Consider the following 20,481-nt stretch of genomic DNA (forward strand, 5'->3'; position numbering starts at 1 on the left):
TGGCCGATGCATGTTCATAATTACCTATATAGAGAGTAGGTAGCTGGGCCTTCTTAGTGTAAATGTGTTTACTAATAAAAGAAAAAAGAAAACTGCACATTGCTGGTAGGCTCAGTTTGTTAATGCCTGTTGCTGTGTATGTTAAATTATAAGAAACACAGCAGTGCCAAGATCAGCCATAGAAAAACATTTCAGTACCATTTTAAATATTTGAGAACTCAACATGATGTGGTGTCATCCTGGAATAAGGGAAGCAGGGGCGAAGGTGAGTAGGACCCAATCGCGGGTTCCGTTTACCAACAAACAAAGCGAAGGGGCAAGAGAAAGAACAGTAGTTGGGGTCAGGTGATGAGCGTTCATGCTGTCTTGGGACAGACAAGTCGGGCGTAAGATGGGCGTAAACGACGAGACGAAGTGAAGGTTGGGAGCCAGGAGAGCTGGAACTTTGAAAGGACAGGAATCGTTGGACACACGGAAGTAGCGGTCACTCGAGCGATGTTGCGCAAGCAGGCATGGAATCCCAGTCCTTTTATCCCGTGCCAGTTTGATGAGAGGCAGGTGCGGGCGAGGTGCGCGTGACATGTGGATAATATCTGAGTGAATACAGAAATAAAACTCAATATTTAAAATGTAGCATATATGTGTTTTTCTCACTAAAATCACTCACTTGCTTTCGATAACTGCTTGTCCTGGTCAGGATTGCAGAAGTCTGGTGTCTATCCCAGAATCAGCAAGGGAGTACACCCTGGACAAAGTGCCAGCCCATTGCAGGGTTGCCACACACACAAACACATTCACCCATTCCCACACTATAGGTAATTTAGAATCACAAATTCACCTGAAGTGTACGTTGGAATGCGAGAGGAAACCAGAGCACCCAGAGGAAACCCATGCAGACACAGGGAGAGGGCTGAGCTGGATTCAGTTCTACAACCAAACAGGCAAGGTGCCATGAGGTGGGAGTGCTACCCATTTAAAATTAAAGTGAAAAAATGTACTATACAGCCATAAATTGGTGTAAATAGAATTTCTCTCGGCTCTTTTACAAGCCTGCATCAAGCAACTGAAAACATGCCAGAAAATGCATATGGCCATAACAATCTTGATAATAGAAAGTTCTACATGCTTTTTATTATTTCTGGACTGATATGGGCAGCTGAAATATTCATCCAGTCCAATAGTATCATGTTGCGTGACCTGTCAAACTAAAGCCCATGTTCACTGCGTGTTGATGTTGAATATCTTTGATTTTATAAAGATTAGGTTTTGTGTATGCAGCTCTGGAGATTGAAACACTGGTACTTTTTTATTAGTTATTTGAAAAGTAACATACTGGCAGAAGCATTTTCATATTGGAAATACAGTATGTCCATGTACATAGCGCAAGCCCCGAAGGTCAAAAGGTTACAACAGTATGATCACGTGGCACTTTCTAATAAGTTCCAGAAGGGGAAACCCTGCCATTTTTAGCGTGATCTGGGGAATGCCAATGACGCTCAAGCAGGAAAAAAACATTTTTGTGATGATCTACCCAGGAAGACCTCAACTCTGATCGAGCAGATCTTTCAGTTCAGAAAGGCATTGCACTGCTGCAGTCAACAATTAACAGGTTCAATTTCTCCAGCAATGGACTGGAACAAAAGGACACAGACATAGGCTTTCTTTATATGGTCATAGCTCCATTTGAAAGAATTAAGTTAATATGTTATGAGGAAAGACACATTTATGAGAAATGTCTCATGAGAACAGAAATTTTTCATTTAAAACACATCCTTTCAGACCTGCTTCTTTTGTGATCATCTGCTCCATAAACTTACACCACATTATCAGAATGCTCCCCCAAAGTGCTGGTCAGATGACAGATAGCAGTGACTGTGAGCAACTCTCAGAAACATTGCGACTTCTTAGCATTTATTATAATAATGAACTCTAACGCACACACACCGGCTGAAGTCACTTGTCCCAAGCGGGATCACAGCATAACCTGGCAACAGAGGGTGCAGGGCTGGAGGGGATACAGCCAGGACGGGACGCCAGTCCATCACAAGGCACCCAAAGCAGGGCTCGAACCACAGCCCTACAGGAGAGCAGGATATGGCCAAGCCCGCTGTGCCACCATGCCCCCTAACTCTAAAGCAAAAAAGTTTTAATAAAAGTACTAAAAGGTAAAGGAAATCCTTGTGCAGAAGTGGTAAAAATCATCCAGTTCTTTTGAAAAGGAATTTCATTACGAGTGGCTTTGTGTGATTTTCCTTGCAATTTTTTGTATCAATAGTAATAAAACAAATCCTGAAAGGAAAAGGTGCAAAAAGGAAAAAGGTTATTTTATTTGTAATGTCATGCTCCCAAGTGCACTCATTTACAGTATAACAAGGAGCAAGTCATATATTGTGTGCACCTTCCAACAGATGAGTGGGGTTATAGTTATGCTCAAACTACACTAAGGCCTCAGCCTCCATAGCTGCTCATTGGTTAGTTTAACTCTTTAAAATTTTGGCTCATTTAAAGTGTATTCCTTTGCATTATTCTGAAACATGAACACTTGACAGCATTTTGTAACTCCCCTCCTTGGCAAGACGACAGACTGGGTGCTGAGGCGTGGATCTCTGGAATCACTTATCACACTGTTCACGTCTGAATTTCCAGCAGAACACTGCAATACTAGGATGATGCGTGGAGTAAATGGAAGAAGATCACATTCCAGTGTCTGAATTTTTTTCAAGCTTTATTAAGTTCAGGACTGGGACCCTTGGACCCAAAGGTTGCAGGTTGAAATCCCACCTCCAGCTGTAGTAGCCTTGAGTAAGGTACTTACCCTAAAATTGCTCCAGTAAAATTATTCAACTGTCTAAATGGATAATTAATTGTAAGCAGCTGAACATTGTAATTTGCTTTAGGGAAAAGTGTCAGCTAAATAGGTAAATATAGTACTTATAAAAAATAAAAAATTCAAAATGCAACAAAGAACAATATAAATTTTATTTGCATTATAATGTATGACAGAGATTATTTGCACCTCTGTAACAGAAACATATTTTCTCATCTTACAACTGAAAGCACTATGCCATTACCCAGTAAAGCCAATCATTAAAATTTAAAAACCAAAACCTGCCAACAAAGTGTATTGAATAGATGGATAAAACCCTGAGGCCCAAACAAGGAAAGCATCCTGAGCCTTATCCCTATGTTAAGTTTAAAACAAAATATACATTAAAACACATGAACCTTCCTGCAACACAATAAATCACACATTTTTCAGAATTATTGAATATAAAAAAACTAATATATTATAATATAAAATCAAATAATTTTTATCTCCAAAGATCCCCTTTATTCCCAGCTTCCAGGTGGGGTTCGGCGGTTGGGGGTAATGTTCTCGGCCCTTTGGAGGAGTGCCAGTCGAAACTGGATCCCCAGGGGAGGACTGGTGCCTGACCCAGCCACTGTACTGTGCCTATATTGGCTCCTGGTCACTGAAAAATCCTGTACATCATCCATGTGACCAGGAGTGCCTCTTCAGGCATGATCCTCACAAAACTGACCAGTGAAATGATACTAATGATAATTGATGATGACATGACCTTAAAAACAAATTTTAACTGCTGTAATTGTGTCCGTTTTAACAGAATTTGGTGGCATTTCAGCATAATTGGGTGTTAATTCTGAGTCTCAGGAACATTTAACAAATTTATCCATTGAAACTAATGTTAATTAGGACTTTGAATTCAGACAACTGACCCTACAGATGGCTTTTCAGGAACTCCTTACCTTTCTAATGTGAGGGTACACTGTGTAAGCAATTCAGGAAGTTTGGTTCCGGTGCAGTTCTGATCTTCCGCACTTAGTTTTGAATGAAATCATCTTCGCTTTTAAAAGATAAAGGCAGGAATTTTGGATGTTTTCTGGAAAAATGAGTGAAACTTTTGTAGATCAGGAGCACATTAACTGTTTATCAGCAGATCTTCAGGAACAAATTATGGTTTCTGTGTTGCAGCTTCCCAAATCATGGCTGAATTGTCTTCCCCTTATACACTGATACAGAAATAATGCTTGTGGTATGCTGCAGTCGACTAAGCTTCTATAGGTGTGCAATCGAGAGCGTCCTCACCAGCTCTATCACAGTGTGGTTTGGAAGCTGCACAGTACAGGATCATAAGGCGCTACGGCGAGTGGTGGAAGCTGCTTGAACCATCACTGGAACGTCCTTACCATCACTGGAGAGCCTGTGCCAGGCCAGAACCATCAGGAGAGCCATTAACATCATCAAGGACGATAGTCATCTCCAGCACAGCCTTTTCACACTCTTACCATCAGGCAGACGCTACAAGAGTGTTAAAGCCAGAACTTCAAGGCTGAAAAACAGTTTTTACCCACAGGCCATCAGGCTTGTGAACGACACCCATCCACTGCTTCTCCACCCATCACGGCAGACACAGATTACTCTCTGAGCCTGAGAGGTGTCAACTACCGCATCCTTCCTACACACACATACACATCCACAACGCCAGTAACATCAGAGACCACAGACTACCTCCGCATACCTTGCGCATACAAATACACACCCCCTTTCAACTGCAAATTGACCCAATATACTTCTGCAGGACTTTGCACATGTACGTCTTCCATGTTTACATTGCGCACTGCACACTTTATATGTGTATATAATTTTGTTTCTTGGATTTTTGCACTAATAGTAATTTTTGTAAATTTGTAATTTATGACTTGTATTTTTCTTTCCTTATGTCCTTACAATTTATGTCATAGGCTGCTGAGAGGATTCACGGAGTAAGAATTTCATTGTATGGTATAACAAACTGTTTACTGTACATATGGCAATAAACTCTTGAACTTGAACAAAATTGTATTACTGACGGAATTTTTCATGGAATTTTCGGTTCTGGTTAGCCTAATGATCCATTGCCATTGTTCTTCCCGGGAAAAAAAAAAAACTCATTGTACAGAAACAAACAGGCTAATTTCGTTTACAGGGCCTGTAATTCAGCGTTAACTTCTCACCTACCATGAAAAATATCCAGTAATCAAAATACTCTTGAACTCTTAAACCGTAGTGATAAAGGAGAGTTTTGCATGTATTCACACTGAAAACATGTTATCATAAACATTGCAAGCAGCTACAGTTAGAAACACATCGGTTGTAAGTGTTATATGGTGAATTTTTACATGGCTGAAGAGGCAGAGGCAGAAATGAAGCACAAGCACCCTGGTTATTCTGCCTCACTTTCTCTTAAATAGAATTCAGACAAAGCGAATATGAACAGTGCTACATACACGAAAATGAGACCTTTTTGTCATGCCATGTGATTCACTCTGACAGAATGTGTCTGATAAGTATTTTACGGAGACATTTAGAGGCTATGAGATGAGCTTTGTGATGTCAATCAATATGTTGTGATGGGATAGTCTTGCAAAGCATTCTACCTTTCGAAAGAAATGTCAAAACGAGCTGACATAGAATACTATTGTGTAAAGATTTATGTAGAGTTGACTTAAATGTCATGTAATTATTGGTGACACACATGCTGTATAAACAGTTGTGATTAATAGGCCATGTAGGAAGCTACTATCTGATGCTGATGATGAGCTCATAGACCCATCTGGAGCCTGAGGGTGCTTAGTACAGATGCCTAGATTGCCCAACACAAAATTATTCCACACACACTGAAAAGCTTGGGGGCAATGTGTGTGCTGTAATGTGATCTAAATTGGTCAACTAGCAGCTGCTTGAGTAACTTTGTATTGTGGTATTCCCCCATGGAGCTACTGGAGACATACTCAGAGCTCCAGGAAAAGGCTCGTTATTGACTGCATACATAGCTTTTCAATAGCAATCTTGACAAAGTAGCCCCCAAAAACTAGAGAGTTCCCCCAAATCACTCTAAGCCCCCCCACTCCACACAATGGTTAGGAGGCCACCTCATGAACCCCCAGAATTTCCCTGTGGCAAATTACGCATAAGAAACAGAACAGCCAATCAAAATGGAGCACAAAACTATGTACAGGGATAGACACCAACACCAACTGTTTATATTAATCTACATCAGCCTCCCCCTCAGTGCCGTTATAGTATTGTTGTGATTGACAGGAGGAACCCATACTGAATAACTTACAAAAGTAATTAAGGGCTCTATCTCAACATGCACAAAATGCCTTCTCCATTATGTGCTTCCAATGGCAGAGACATCTTAACCTTTTCACTGGAAACGTTTTATGTACTTTAGGAGGTAGCACCATAAATATCTGTTGCAGCAGTGCAATAACCATAATGGACACAGGAGAGGTTGAGGGGGAGCTGACCATTTTGCCTACTACGAAAGGTATTGATTGTGTCTGGATGTAAGTCTGCATTTCTCAAAAGCTAAGTCGTAGAAAATTGTAGAACCTATTACTTGCGACTGGAACAGGTACACACAGCAACTTGCTGCATGTTATCAGCTCCAGCGAATCCCAACACAATGTGGGCACAATTCAAATACAGTATCATCCCTTTGGCATGTTGAGTATTAGACCTCTTGGCAAGTACTAAGTAAGGCCTTCCACTTGTTTCATCTAGGAAGGAGACCAAACCCAACGATGAGGCAGATTGAATGTGAAGATTGAATGAGCTGCTAAAAGTTATTCGCTGCTTTCCTAATAGTCATCTGCTTAGATCAGAACAGTATGCAGGGAATCCACAGGCGGGAGGCATTCAGCTGTGCCCTTCAGATCCCATGTCTGCTTCACAGAGAGTAGCACAGCACAGTAAAAGTGAAGTCTGAGTAATATCAGATTTATCTCGTGGTCAAATTAAACTTTTAAATTCAAGTTAGTGAGGCAAGTATTAGACTGCCCCCTACCCTCAGAGACAACCTTTCATTACAGATAAAGTACTTAAAATCCTACAAGCCTTCATGGTCCTTTGTCTTTAGCGCATGATGCCCCACTCCCACCCCATCAGCTCTCATTTACAGTTCATTCTATCCTCAAGATGGGAGCTCAGCAATCTCACCTGACAGCAGGTACAAGCTCTCTGGGGGTCTTCAAAGTACATTAAGCAATTCTCCTACAGGTCACTATCAAGGGCTATAGTACAGCAACAGTTGAAAAGTAGATCTGGGATTTTTTTGGCATTTATTTCTTTATTTATTTATTTATTTATTTATTTGGTGCCGTTATTACTTTTCCCTATTTAAACTAATTTAATCATGTCAAATTCCATCCTATTTTCCACTAACGACAAGCCATTCCAGTTGCAACTTGTTATAGTCCGGTACACTAATTAGCAATGCTAATGAAAATGTGATTATGTTTGTTAGATTGCATTTTGCAAACTGCTGACAGATTTTAAGAAAGCAGGCAGTTGGCCAGGATTGAAATGAATCAGTGCCATACAGACTATCCCCAATTAAAAGTATATTTTCACCCATAAATTTAATTTAAAAAATTGAAGGTATTAAGATATTTAATTAAGGATACAGAATTTCATTCTGGTTTAGGTATTCAATGATGAATGAATGTACCAAGTGTCAGCATGTAACATGGCCCACTAAATAGAGAACAAAAATTAAAATAAATGTACTCATTGTGTAAAAACATAAAACATAAAATGTTGTTATACAAAACTTTTATAGTTTACATTTCTTTATTTAGCAGATGCTTTTCTCCAAAGCAACTTCCAATGAACTCTGTGTAGTGTTAGCAGCCCACACACCTTATTCACCGAGGTGACTTACACTGCTAGATACACTACTTACACTGGGTCACTCATCCCTACATCAGTGGAACACAATCTCTCTGTGTCACACACATTATGGGGGAACCTGAACAGCATGTCTCTGGACCATGGGAGGAAACCAGAGCACCCTGAGGAAACCCACGCAAACACAGGGAGAACATGCAAACTTCACACAGACTGAGCGGGGATCGAACCCACATCCTCTCGTACCAACCAGGCACTGTGAGACAGCAGCGCTCAATAACTATAACTGTTACTGAGCCCTCAGAAATACAGTAAATGTTTAAAAATTGCCAGTTAATCTTATTGCAGTTGTGGGATTTTTTTTCTTGCTTTTTTTGGACTGAGTCATTTTTCAGAGAACATTTCAGCACATCTGCTTATCACCAGCATTCTGATTCACAGGCTTAAAGGAAAAACAAAGCATTAAAAACAATTTTTCCCAAATTTACTTGACTCCAAAGTAACTTTTACCATAACCTCACAGTCATTAAAATCTGAATACAACATACATCCTTCTTCTTAGATCAGGTCCTCAAAAACCCTCAGAAAAAACTATGATAAATAAAAATACATGTAACAATGTAACAATACAATCTATTTATTATCAATAACCGCTTGTCCAGTGTATCCCAGAAACATCGGGAGAGAGGCAGTTTATACCCTGTATGTGACACTTCTACATACCAATATAAGACTCTCATGCTTTCATTTATTGCTTTGCTCCAAAGCACAACTGACAATAAAAAAGTGCATTCCATAGTACAAAAGCACTTTAGACATATACATACATGATTTTGAAGTATGCTTGGTTAAGCCTAAGAAATTATTTTGCATTATCCAGTACAGCGTTCTATAAATACCTCCAATTACTATGTAATTTTATTGCAGCTCTAGAAAAGAACAGACTAAGGACAGAATTGATTGAAGCTAAAAACAGCTCACTGTGCCAAACAATAGGTTATGATCTCTAAATTATGCAGTGTTTCAACAAGCGGTGGCACTGGCTGTTATGATGCATTGAGGGAGACATAGGAAAAACACTGTGACCTGTCTTTTAGATATGATGAATGGTCAATCTATATGCGCATTTCAACCAATTCAAGAAAAAAAATACGAAAAACAGAAAGACAAACACACATTTCATAGCATCTCTATGAAAACTATACTATAATCTAGAAAACAGGGAGTTATACAAGGTAAGCAAAAAAGATGAATTAATGAAGAAAGATTCATACAGCAAATATGTTGCTCAACAGTGATGACTGTGATCACTTTGATCCACCAAGCCTTTCAAAGGGACCATCCAAGCAGCCAGCATAGAGTCCAAAGGCTCAGGTTCAAAGGATCAAATGAACGCTCAGCAATGAGCTACAAATCCCTTAGGTAGTTAAGTGACATCGACTCGGGTTCGAGTCATGGTGACAACGAGTTAAAGATCTAAAAAGAAAATGGTTTTGTGCTAGCTTGGCGAGCTCTTCCGGTGTCGTCCCGATTGTTGTTGTCAACATATCAAGCTATCTCATTGCAGGTCGTCCTCTTACATTTACATTACATGTATTCATTTAGCAGATGCTTTTCTCCAAAGTGATGTACATCTCATAGAAATCATCATCTCACTCCTCAGTTCTGTCAGTCTTTCCGGTCATGACAAATCCCTTAGCATGTAGCAATACACACTATGAGTCAAACGTTTCAGTACACTTGTTCGAAGTTAGTTTTTTCATGAGGTCTTTGGTTAATGATTTTGAGCAGGAAATGAGTCAAAGTATGTTCCAAATTGTTCAGCAGCAATTTCTAGAGATGTAGGAAACTTGTGGGATGCTTTGCTCTCTCCGTTCTGTTTCGTTCTGTCCAGTTTGTCCCATGCAAGTATTTCCCAGGTTGCAATGGTGTACTCAAACGTTTCACTAATCCTGTATCATTTTGGGCTTAACGGCTCTTTTATATTAGACGGTAAACACTGAGTAATTTTTGGCTGCTCGTCTCATGAAATTTTAGCTCCTTTTTGTAATGTAAAGCAGTACTTTGTGATCATGAGTTTGCAAAATGTCTTCCTACTGGAAGAGTGACAGAAGAAAAGTTGCTGAAGGTTTGACTGCTTATGAGTGAGTGTCCTTACTTTTTTAAAATTCCATTATTATTTACTCTTGATAAATTTTTTTCTTATATTATTCACCATATTATATTGTATTATATATTACCTGTACTGTTTACATTACCTGTACTTTTTTCTCTTTTTTTGCATGGCTGTGATGTACTCTGTTGTAGACATTTCTGGAAGATTGTACCTCTGCTGCTGGTAACTTACACATAATTTGGATTGGATGAGTAGCCCTTACAGGGGAGTGCGGTGGCGCAGTAGGTTGGACCAGGGCCTACTCTCCGGTGGGCCTGGGGTTCGAGTCCCACTTAGGGTGCCTTGTGGTGGACTGGTGTCCCATTCTGGGTATGTCCCCTCCCCCTCTGGCCATATGTCCTGTGTTGCTGGGTAGGCTCCATGACCCCATATAGGACAAACAGTTCCAGAAGTGTGTGTGTGTGTGTGTGTGAGTAGACCTGGGAAGGTTTTTGTGTCTGGTACAAGTAGATGAGAGAGCTTTGGGAAGCATAAAAAACAGAGAATTATCATGCGTGTGTGGCAGTCCACGATGAGCAACATCTGGTGAGATTCTGCAGAAATGTAATAAACCATTTTTAAATTTTAGAAAATCTCATCATTAAGACTTCAAAGAACCTGAAATTGTCTGGGAAAAAATCTGCTTCAGGAAATCCACAGAGGTGCAGCAAAAGAACACAGACTTATGGATAAGCAGTAGCCAGCAAATGGTCTGAGATTGAGCAATGGCAGAAAGCTGAGCCACTGAGGAGTGGCAACAGGAGAAGAAAAGTGTATGAAGGAGCAGGAGAGGAGTTTCACTGAGGAGCAGTTCAGGGCCAGGAAGCTACAGGATTGGCAAGACAAAACAGTATCTCAGATGTGGCCAAAAGCACATTCTCAATAAGTGACGCAAGAGCACCGACTGAGATGGACACCAAAAACAAAGAAATGTCACTGGAGATGAGCAGTGTAGGGGTGGGTGATGGGTAAGTGTGGCATTTGTGAGTGCTTGTGCATGTGTGTATACACACAAAGTTCCTTTTGTTGCCCAAAGGTGAAGGGGAAGCAGATAAGACATTTAAACTGAGCCTGAACTTGTTAGCTGTCAACAGGCTAGGAGGTTGGCTGGTCCTTTCCTTGGTCAACTACAACATCTACAGTGTAAAAATATTAAAATAAACTCTAAATCTTAAATGTTAAAATAAATTAATAAAATTAATAAATGATTTGTCTACACACCTGATTCTACTTACCTACTTGGTTCAACCAACATAATCTAGCGTTTCACTCCAATCCATTTCTTTATTGAGCTTGTCACAAAAATCATAAACTGATGAGAGGAACACAGAAGTACAGCAAAATGAATAGTGCAATAATGTTTTTGTATGTAAAGCCATGTTTAATGCATCTTTGCGATTTCCATTATTAGCGACATTGCAAATCAACAAACTGATATTTTTGGTGTCAAGAAAGTAAGGGTATAATTTATACAGTCTCATGGTATTTTGCAGTATTTTATTTGGAACAGGTTCAGAAAACAATAATGTGATCATGTCCACGTCCGCATCAGCTATGGCTATATACTAATAATGTCCAACGAAATCATTTGAAACTCCATTTTATTCAAGTTTTGCGCACTGTTATATATCTACATTTTAAAGTATAACTAAGAGCAATAAAAAACCCCCCAAAGAGACAAGCTTAAATGGCTGTTGTAACACCATGAAGTACACACACACACATTTTCAGAACCGCTCGTCCCATACAGGGTCACGGGGAACCGGAGCCTACCCGGTAACACAGGGCGTAAGGCCAGAGGGGGAGGGGACACACCCAGGATGGGACGCCAGTCTGTCGCAAGGCACCCCAAGCGGGACTTGAACCCCAGACCCACCAGAGAGCAGGACTGCAGTCCAACCCACTGCGCCACCGCACCCCTTCACCATGAAGTAGAGCTTTAAAATACATTTTTTTTTTTAACAATTTTTTCTGTATGGGATCAATAAAACTTGCACTTCACAAGGTTCTATAATCATGTACAATCCTAAGCGAAGATTTATCCGCGAATTAATAACATACCATTGTGTACGTGTGTGTATATGTGTGTGTTTGTTTGCTTGGTAAATAACCACAGTGTCATACCTTCAAAGCTTATTTTTGCAAATTATGCAGATACATTAATAAAAAAATGCTGGGTCAGATTGTTGGGTCAGATATGTGACATCATGCTTACTGGGATCTTTGAGTACAGCTTGCTTGATTTCTGACCCATATCATTCTATGTTTTACCATTTTATGCAGGGTCATTTCTCTATGCTGTTTCTGCAGAACTATTCACAGCTTAAGTATTCAAATCACTGTAATATTTTCTGTTGTTTTTTATGACTTTGTGCCTTGGTTAGGAAAACAACCCATCATCAAGGGCCATTTGCAAACCTGTAAGCCAATAAGCTGTGTCCCATATCGACCAGCGTGGGCTACTTTTAACCCAACATTTATTAGAGCGTGGGCCTATGACCTCCACCAAATAGCTGTGACTCAGGTTTCACTACCTCACTTGGCGAGAAAAAAAATAAAAGCAATAAAAATCCCTACTATTATATTTGTATGTGGTAGTTTTTTTGCTGTTTGTCATCACTTTATCTGTAAGATGTCCTAAAAGTTTTTGCTCAGGGACACTAGCAAATTTGCCAATTGTTCCAACGTCTGCATGTGAGGCAGGTGAAATGGCCAAATTAGAATAACTAAGAATAAATTAGAATTATTGTATATCAAAAACTATTAGAATTAAAATAGAAGTCTGGCTACTTTATTTATCCATATACTATTATGGAGCAAAGTCCGCTTAAAGAGAAACACAGGGATAGTCACCGTGGTGTCCTTTAGTCAGGCAGCAGTGATCATCGTCCTCTCTGTTGGGGTCATCCTATCACTACATGCACATAAAACTCATCCCTGATGAATGTGCTGGATGTAGCCGAGGCTATCTTTCAGCGACAGTTGGCACAGCACCTGAATATCCCAGAGGGGCACCCACAAGAATTTATAGGCATTTATTGACGGGGTGACATCCACAAGGGATTGTAAATAGCATCAGAAGAGCCTAAGAGGTCTTTTTATATTATCCCACGGTTCCCAAAGGTTCAACGGGACTGATTTGGATTTGAAGCTTATCACTCCTCTCTACCAGGGAGGTTGCTGACGACAATCACTGAGACAGCTTGGAATCTCAGAGATGGCCATGGAATGAGGGCAGTGAGAGCATGACCCCTCCTCATCACCTTCCCATGAGCTTTCCCTCGTAATGCATTTGAATGGAACATCTGGTCTTTGACGTGCTAGTCAATAACATAAGTTCCTCAAGGTGGTAAAGATGTGAAGACTGCCCATGAACAAGGACAACTGTTATTTTGTCTGGATTTTGTGTGCTTTAGTGACCAGCTCTGCAAATTATGGAAATATTTTACACTTGGTATGATTCATTCTTTGTTTACCAGTGAGGGAGCGAGTCCAGATGGAATATATACTGATGATTTAGGTCAAGGAATTATCCATTAATTAGAACAAGGCCCAGGAAAGTGCCGTTGACTCAAAGCTGACCCATGGCAGCTACTAAGATAACATTCTGCTGACCAAGAAAGTTTGTTCACACATGGAATTTGACTTGATGGGTGCTCTTCCCATCACATTTAACACAACGGTAATTACAGATGTTTGACATCATATAAAATCCCGTATAATCGTGTAAGTTTGAAGGGAACACAATAAATAAAATGAATGGAATACAATAAGTGCTATATAATTAGTATAATTGTTTGAGCTGGGGGGGTGCGGTGGCGCAGTGGGTTGGACCGCAGTCCTGCTCTCCGGTGGGTCTGGGGTTCAAGTCCCGCTTGGGGTGCCTTGCGGCGGACTGGCGTCCCGTCCTGGGTGTGTCCCCTCCCCCTCCGGCCTTCCGCCCTGTGTTGCCGGGTAGGCTCCGGTTCCCCGTGACCCTGTATGGGACAAGCGGTTCTGCAAATGTGTGTGTGTGTGTGTGTGTTTGAGCTGGACCAACAAAGACAACCCCTAGTGTCTATTCTAGTCTGATTCATAAGGACACTGCCTGAGGTGTAAAGCTAGTCTAATTTCTTCCCTTAAAAAACCTTGTATTCACTCCCAGATGGAATGGCTTGAAAGCCGCGATGCTCGGGGTAGGAAGGGTCTGTAATGATTTTGCCTGCATGCTTTCTGGTCCTGGAATTATAAAGGTTCAGTGCTGTCCAAGGAGTGGCACAGGAGTAGTTTAATATTGTAAATATGGGGAAAACAAGCAAATTCCACCCAGAGCAGGGGTGTAAGCAGGGTCCGAACCCCAGATCCAAAACCATGGTGCAATTGTTACTTGCTGCACCAGTGTACCCAACCAACCAATGTCAACAACCGCTTGTCCTGAGTGTGGTCGCAGAGAGCCAGAGCCTGTCTTGGGAACACAGGGCATAAGGCTGAAGGGGGAGGGGACACACCAAGGACTGGAAGCCAGTCTATTGCAAGGCACTGCAAGCAGGGCTCAAACCCCAGACCTGCCACTCAGCAGGCACCAGCCAAACCTGCCGCACCACACCATCACGCCACCCCCTTTTACCAGTGTATCCAAGAATTAATTAAGAAATAATAAAAAATTTAATGTGCACAAATTTAACCCTGAAGAACCGTCAAAGAAAAAAAAGAACTCCTGCAGAAACTGTTATAAACAACAGAATCAACATGAGAGATCCAAAACAATCCTTCCACTGGCAACCTTTGAAAGGATGTGTTGAACACAACATTTCAATGAACCAGAGGTGTCCTATTTTTGACTTATATGCAATTGACATTCCTGGAGCTCCTGGCTGAAAGAGGAAGGCTATAAAATATGGCTGTCTACTAAAGTGTCCTTATGTAACAACAATGGTTTCAGTCATTCACTGTTTGCACTATTACGAACAATTCTAGTTGCTGTTCATCGTTCTTTATTTTCGCTGTCTAGTATATTAATGTGGAGAAAATTCTAAGTCATATCAAAGTTGCCCTGAGATCAGAACTGTAGCTGTTTTAGCATTTATAATGGACACGACTGAGCAGAACTTTGATGGCAGCTTGATTGACGCAATCCCACCAGCAGTCCCTATTTATTAATTCAATAATGAAAATTCATCTGGCGGTGATATGTGACAAACTCATAACAAGTGGTGGCACATGTACCTGCATTGTGGGAGGTCATAGTTCAAGGGGATCTGCTCCACCAGGAGGCTTTCAGTAGAGACCTGCTGCCAGCCGTTGGCTTTATGTAATTAGGTCCTTGGCACAACCTGTGACAAAGATGCCATAAAAAAAAACAGTAATGACCATAATATACAGCTAATAATAACCATAAAATACCAGATCACCAATAACTCAGAGCTGTGTGTGTGTGTCCACAGTGGCCAGCTCCCTCTGTTCAGAAGCCAGTCCGACCCATGATATCGAGAGCCACGTTACCGGTTTGTGGACACCAGAAAAACTGTAAGTACATTGGTTACAATCTTGAAAGCTGTCATTATTCCAGACCACATCTCTAATGAAATCTTATTTACTTGCTACTTCTTTATTATTTATTATAGTTATCATTTATGTTTCATTTTTATTTGTTATTATAGCTATCTATACTGTGCTTATGCTTACAAGCAACATCACATGCATAGCTTATATAACCGGGGTTCAGATTTGGTGACGTATCAGCCTGGTTCATTTTCATTACAACTGTCACCTACTTAGAATTAACTGGAGACAAATGGTGGCCTCCCTGAAGGCTGAGTCACCAGTCTCTGAAGGGACCGAATCTCAGCCTCCACCACCTCCTTCTTGGTATCAGACGTCTTAGTTTGGTATGCTGTGGAGGAGCCTTCACAGATCTCTGAAGCGTTAGCATAAGGACTTCAAGGTATTGATCCGCTAACAGCGGCGAGCCATTTGTTAAGATCAGAAGACTGAGAATGGGGCCGGCGCTGAAGAGCACGCGCCTGGGACGACCACTGCAGGGACCAGAGGAGATGCTCATCAAGTACAGAGCTTTATAAAGGAATGATCAGGATTAGCACAGATTTTCATCTTGATTCTCTTTTCAGGGAGACCTGCATCATTTATTCCGCACATGCGCACAATGCTTCATAAAAAAATGTCGTTTCTCTAAAGCAGTGACCGAAGAAAGGCTGGTGTTTATGGTAATAGTGTTCCTGGATTCTTGACCTTGTGTTCATTTTTTACATGACTATGCGGGTTCTAAACAAGTAAAACTTCTCAATTTTTAGAGTTTTTGAAAATTTGTTTGGGCTGAAAATACTTGTATGAAGTACCATATCCGGTTATTAATGGAGAAACCACAATCAACAATTGCAAAATATTTACATTTAAAAGTAGTGTGAGTAAAACATGTTTAAATATGTGTTGGTTTATTTCAGTTTTTCTTTTTATTTTCTTAACAACAAGGGTAGTTTATTGTAAATCGCTGCAATATTTAGCAGCGCTGTTCTTGTAGAAGTATCTAAGAATATCCACAGAGGCAAGTTGTCCTACAGGTCAAATGTCATTTTTTGTTGTAGAAGAAAGATGGACACATAAGTCAACTGCATATTTACACACACACACACATTTTCAGAACCGCTCGTCCCATACGGGGTCACGGGGAACCGGAGCCTACCCGGTAACACAGGGCGTAAGGCCGGAGGGGGAGGGGACACACCCAGGACGGGACGCCAGTCCGTTGCAAGGCACCCCAAGCGGGACTCGAACCCCCGACCCACCGGAGAGCAGGACTGTGGTCCAACCCACTGCGCCACTGCACCCCCTACTGCATATTTACATTTACATTTATTTATTTAGCAGACACTTTTCTCCAAAGCAACCTCCAATGGATACTATGTACTGTTATCAGCCCTCATACCTTATTCACCAAGGTGACTTACACTGCTAGATACACTACTTACACTGCGTCACTCGTCCATAATTGTGAAAAGAGCTTTACGAGGGGAAGACTGAGGAACAAATCAAGGATCTTTTGCATAGCTGAATGAATATCATCCTAGTAAGCTTTTCATCCTTATATTGCTTTCCTAGAATGAATGTAACAAAGTACCTAAAACCTGAAAAACACAGCCGAGATGTCCCTGGAAGTATCCCGATGATGTACTGAAGTAAGGTAACTGCTATGAATGGATTTGAATAAACATGATTAATGAAAATTAATAAGAACAAAACAATAAGGATTAATATGATTAATATAACAGGTATATTAGCTATATATAACTACATATTCTATTATTATTATTTTTATTATTATTATTATTATTATTATTAACATGCAAAAAATGGCAGTATCTGTAGTGTTACAGCTTTTCTTTCTTTTGTTAAATGTTAAAATCTCCCTTTTCTCAATTACATTGATGTTTCGGGTAGAAGTTAAGTGGAAAAACCTTATAATTTTATTGCAAAATAGTGCTGTATCCTTGATAATACCCTCCGTTCCGAAGAAATTCAACACAAAGAGAAACCAGCGACACAGAGAAATAACAAGGAGAAAAGGAAGTGAGAGAAGGAGTGATATCAGACTGACACAAAGAAAACCAAGTGATGAACAAGAACCCCAACAGCTCCCCCTGACACACCTGTCTCTCACTGTATGATTTACAAGTGCCAGGTGGGCACTTCCCTTTTTGCCCATCATCTCTAGCTGCACCAGAGCCTCAGAATCCACAGCAGTTAAATAAAAATGTAGAAGTAAAAAATGTTTTCAAAAAGGTTCATTTAAATTTTCAGCTGATTTCAAGCTGTACTGTCCTCTGTTCTCTTTTCTGACCTATTTTATCCCTCCTAGCACAAGTTACATGACATTTTGGAATCAGATTTTTTTATGTCTACTGGTCAGATCACGGTTCCAATGTCTGCCATGTCATACTCCGAATGTGAACCAGAGCCTCGCAGTGACGGAACAAATTGGCATTATTCTGCTGAGAGGGGAGGTGGTTAAAATGATCAGGGTGTTCTTTGTGGCCTCAGCTAATCAGTCACACAGTCCTTTCAGATAATTCATCATCAACATGAATGTTTGAAAAAAAATTTAATGGACATCAGTGTATTTTACAGGCCTCCATTGTTGAAGACCTTTAGCTATTGTTCAGCCACGCTAATATGCGAACGCTGATGATGCTCACATCCAGCTTGGCTGCCTACAGTGAATACAGCTCCATTTGGGCTGTTTTGTTGCAACCATAAGCTCAAATTTAAAAAGTACAATGTTTGTCAGTAGTGGACCGTCTGTATAGATTGTACACTGTAAATCAGTTATCATTAATATATCAGTATATGATAAACAGTGGTCTATGCAGTATAAATATATATTTATATGAGGGGGGGCACAGTGGTGCAGCAGGCCTGGGGTGCTTTGTGACAGACTGGCATCCCATCCTGGGTGTGTCCCCTCCACGCAAGCCTTGCACCCTGTGTTGCCAGATGAGGCTCTCTATATATACATACTAACCCAGCAACACAGGGTGCAAGGCTGGAGGGGGAGGGAACACACCTGGGACAGGACACCAGACCATCACAAGGCACCCCAAGCAGGACTCGAACCCCACAGCCACCACAGAGTAGGACCCAGTCAAACCTGCCACTGCACCCTATTACTTGTGCTTTTCAAATACTGATATGTTAATTCTGATTCATGATTCTGATGTGTAAAGTGATCAAAAAAAGCTTGGATAACCCAACAATGCCAGTCACGTATAGAATTACTGGAATGCATTTCTAACATACAGCTCAATATCTGACCTCTACTCCTCCCAGCCTGTCTTCAATATCTCTCCTGGATACACAAAGAACTGATGCAAAAGTAGTCAACTTGTTTTGCACTTTAAGAATGATCCGGTATAATAACATGAGCAGTCAAAGGCGGAAGTGCTCTGTCCTTGTCCTTGTCTTAGCAAGTTGAGCATTTTCGGTGTCGTTCTACTAACGTAACATCGGCAGTGCCAACAAGATGCACTGCGCCTTGGCATCTCTTCTTCCATGCTATAAAAATTGTCCTCGCATTTGTTGCTCTTTAACAAAGAGCTGATCTTACTCTTGAAGTTCACATAACATGCACATTGAACTTGTTTTACAAAATAAAGAAGGCCAGTTCCCATTCTAGTCCTTTGCTATCCTCTGCATCTCCGTGGCCAGTTGTGTCCAGATAGACCTTGTACAGCTGACTTGTGCTGTACATGAGAATGCTCCTCCTGGCCAATCCCCTTGGTTCCCTTGCAGGGCCACTTCTCATCATGCATTAATCACTTTTTGAAGTGCTCTAATCAGAGATGGTGCACAAAAGAGCCACTTGTGCATGGGTGCGATGGGAAAGCGGTCTCTGATGCAGCCCATGCTTCTGATTCAAGCTCTCACCTGGTTAAGGGTTACTTAGAGACCGAGAAAAGCCTGCGATGCTTCCTTAGGTAATGTGTGTTCCATGTAAATGCCAGGTAATTAAGGAGGAGCTTGAGGTTGAGTATTAGTGTGGCTTTTCATTCCTCAGGTCGAACTGAACTTCACTTCATTTAAGTGCATGAAGTGGGAGGAAGAGGTTGGTGGAGCTGGTTGGAGGAAACAAATGGAATGTGTTGGGGTTTGCCTTTGGGCTCCTTGTTGGGGGTCTACTAGAGCAGAGCATCTTCCCATAGGTCAAATGAAAGCTCAGAGCCACTAAGGTCCCAGGTACACCCCAAGAGCCTCACTCTTTCAGCCTTGGCAGTGATCAAGGCACTGTGACACCCCTATTATCATCTGACTGATATTTTTGCATTAAGATTATCTAAGCTTTCTGGATCATTGCGTACGTCATGGCTGTGGAAATATAACAGACCCCTTGTTCCCAGTCAGTTGGCATTGTTCGTGTTTTTCAAAGACAAATGTCACATTACTCAATAGTTCTCATAGAATTATGCAGAATGTGAGCTCTCAGTGTTTCAACCCTGGATAGAGGCAATGAAAGCGCCTTTAAAGCTTGATCTAGGAGCCAGTTTTGTAACAATTAAACAAGTAGTGGCAGTAATACATGAGGTTCTCGACAAGGGACCATTTGAAGTTTTAAACAGATTTGGGCCATACCTGGACAAGGGTTAGAGGATGACATAAAGGTCTGGACAAGGTTCTGAAGTGCAACAAATAGATGCAATGCATTGTTTAACAATGCAGCTGTGGAACAACTAAGGATAAATTCAACGTTGGCAAATGTTTGCTGTTACTCTAAGAAAAGCCTTAGAGTTACTCTTTCAGACTCACCATTCTTGACATGGTGAATACAGCAGCACTGTCTGCTGGAATAAATCACATCTGAATCAAATATATATGAATGTCTTTTACTTTTATAAAGAAATTTACTGAAATTAAGCAGACGATTATGTCAGCACAGGCTGAGATGTTCTCAAATCCACCGAGCTCTTTCAGGAGACAGACAGCTTAAATGGAACAAGATGTTATTAATAAACTGGCATTGCCATCATGCCTTTTCCTTTGCATGCTTCCTGTACCCCAGCGGGGGAAAGCAACAAATGGATATTTACTGTCAAATCTGCTCGTTTCACAATGGCTGCAAAAGCTTTTTCAGTCTTCCAGTCCT

General features: G+C 40.9%; 1 protein-coding gene across 1 annotated transcript in view; it reads left to right on the forward strand.

Moving 5' to 3' along the window:
- frmpd3 (FERM and PDZ domain containing 3) overlaps positions 1 to 20,481 on the forward strand; it is a 134,196-nt gene that overhangs the window by 38,357 nt on the left and 75,358 nt on the right. The window contains exon 2 of the mRNA XM_018737052.2: positions 15,275 to 15,356. The gene's annotated coding sequence lies outside the window, so the exon portion shown is untranslated. The remainder of the gene's footprint in view (positions 1 to 15,274; positions 15,357 to 20,481) is intronic.

Source organism: Scleropages formosus, chromosome 13 (assembly GCF_900964775.1).
Source record: "Scleropages formosus chromosome 13, fSclFor1.1, whole genome shotgun sequence".
Taxonomy (NCBI): domain Eukaryota; kingdom Metazoa; phylum Chordata; class Actinopteri; order Osteoglossiformes; family Osteoglossidae; genus Scleropages; species Scleropages formosus.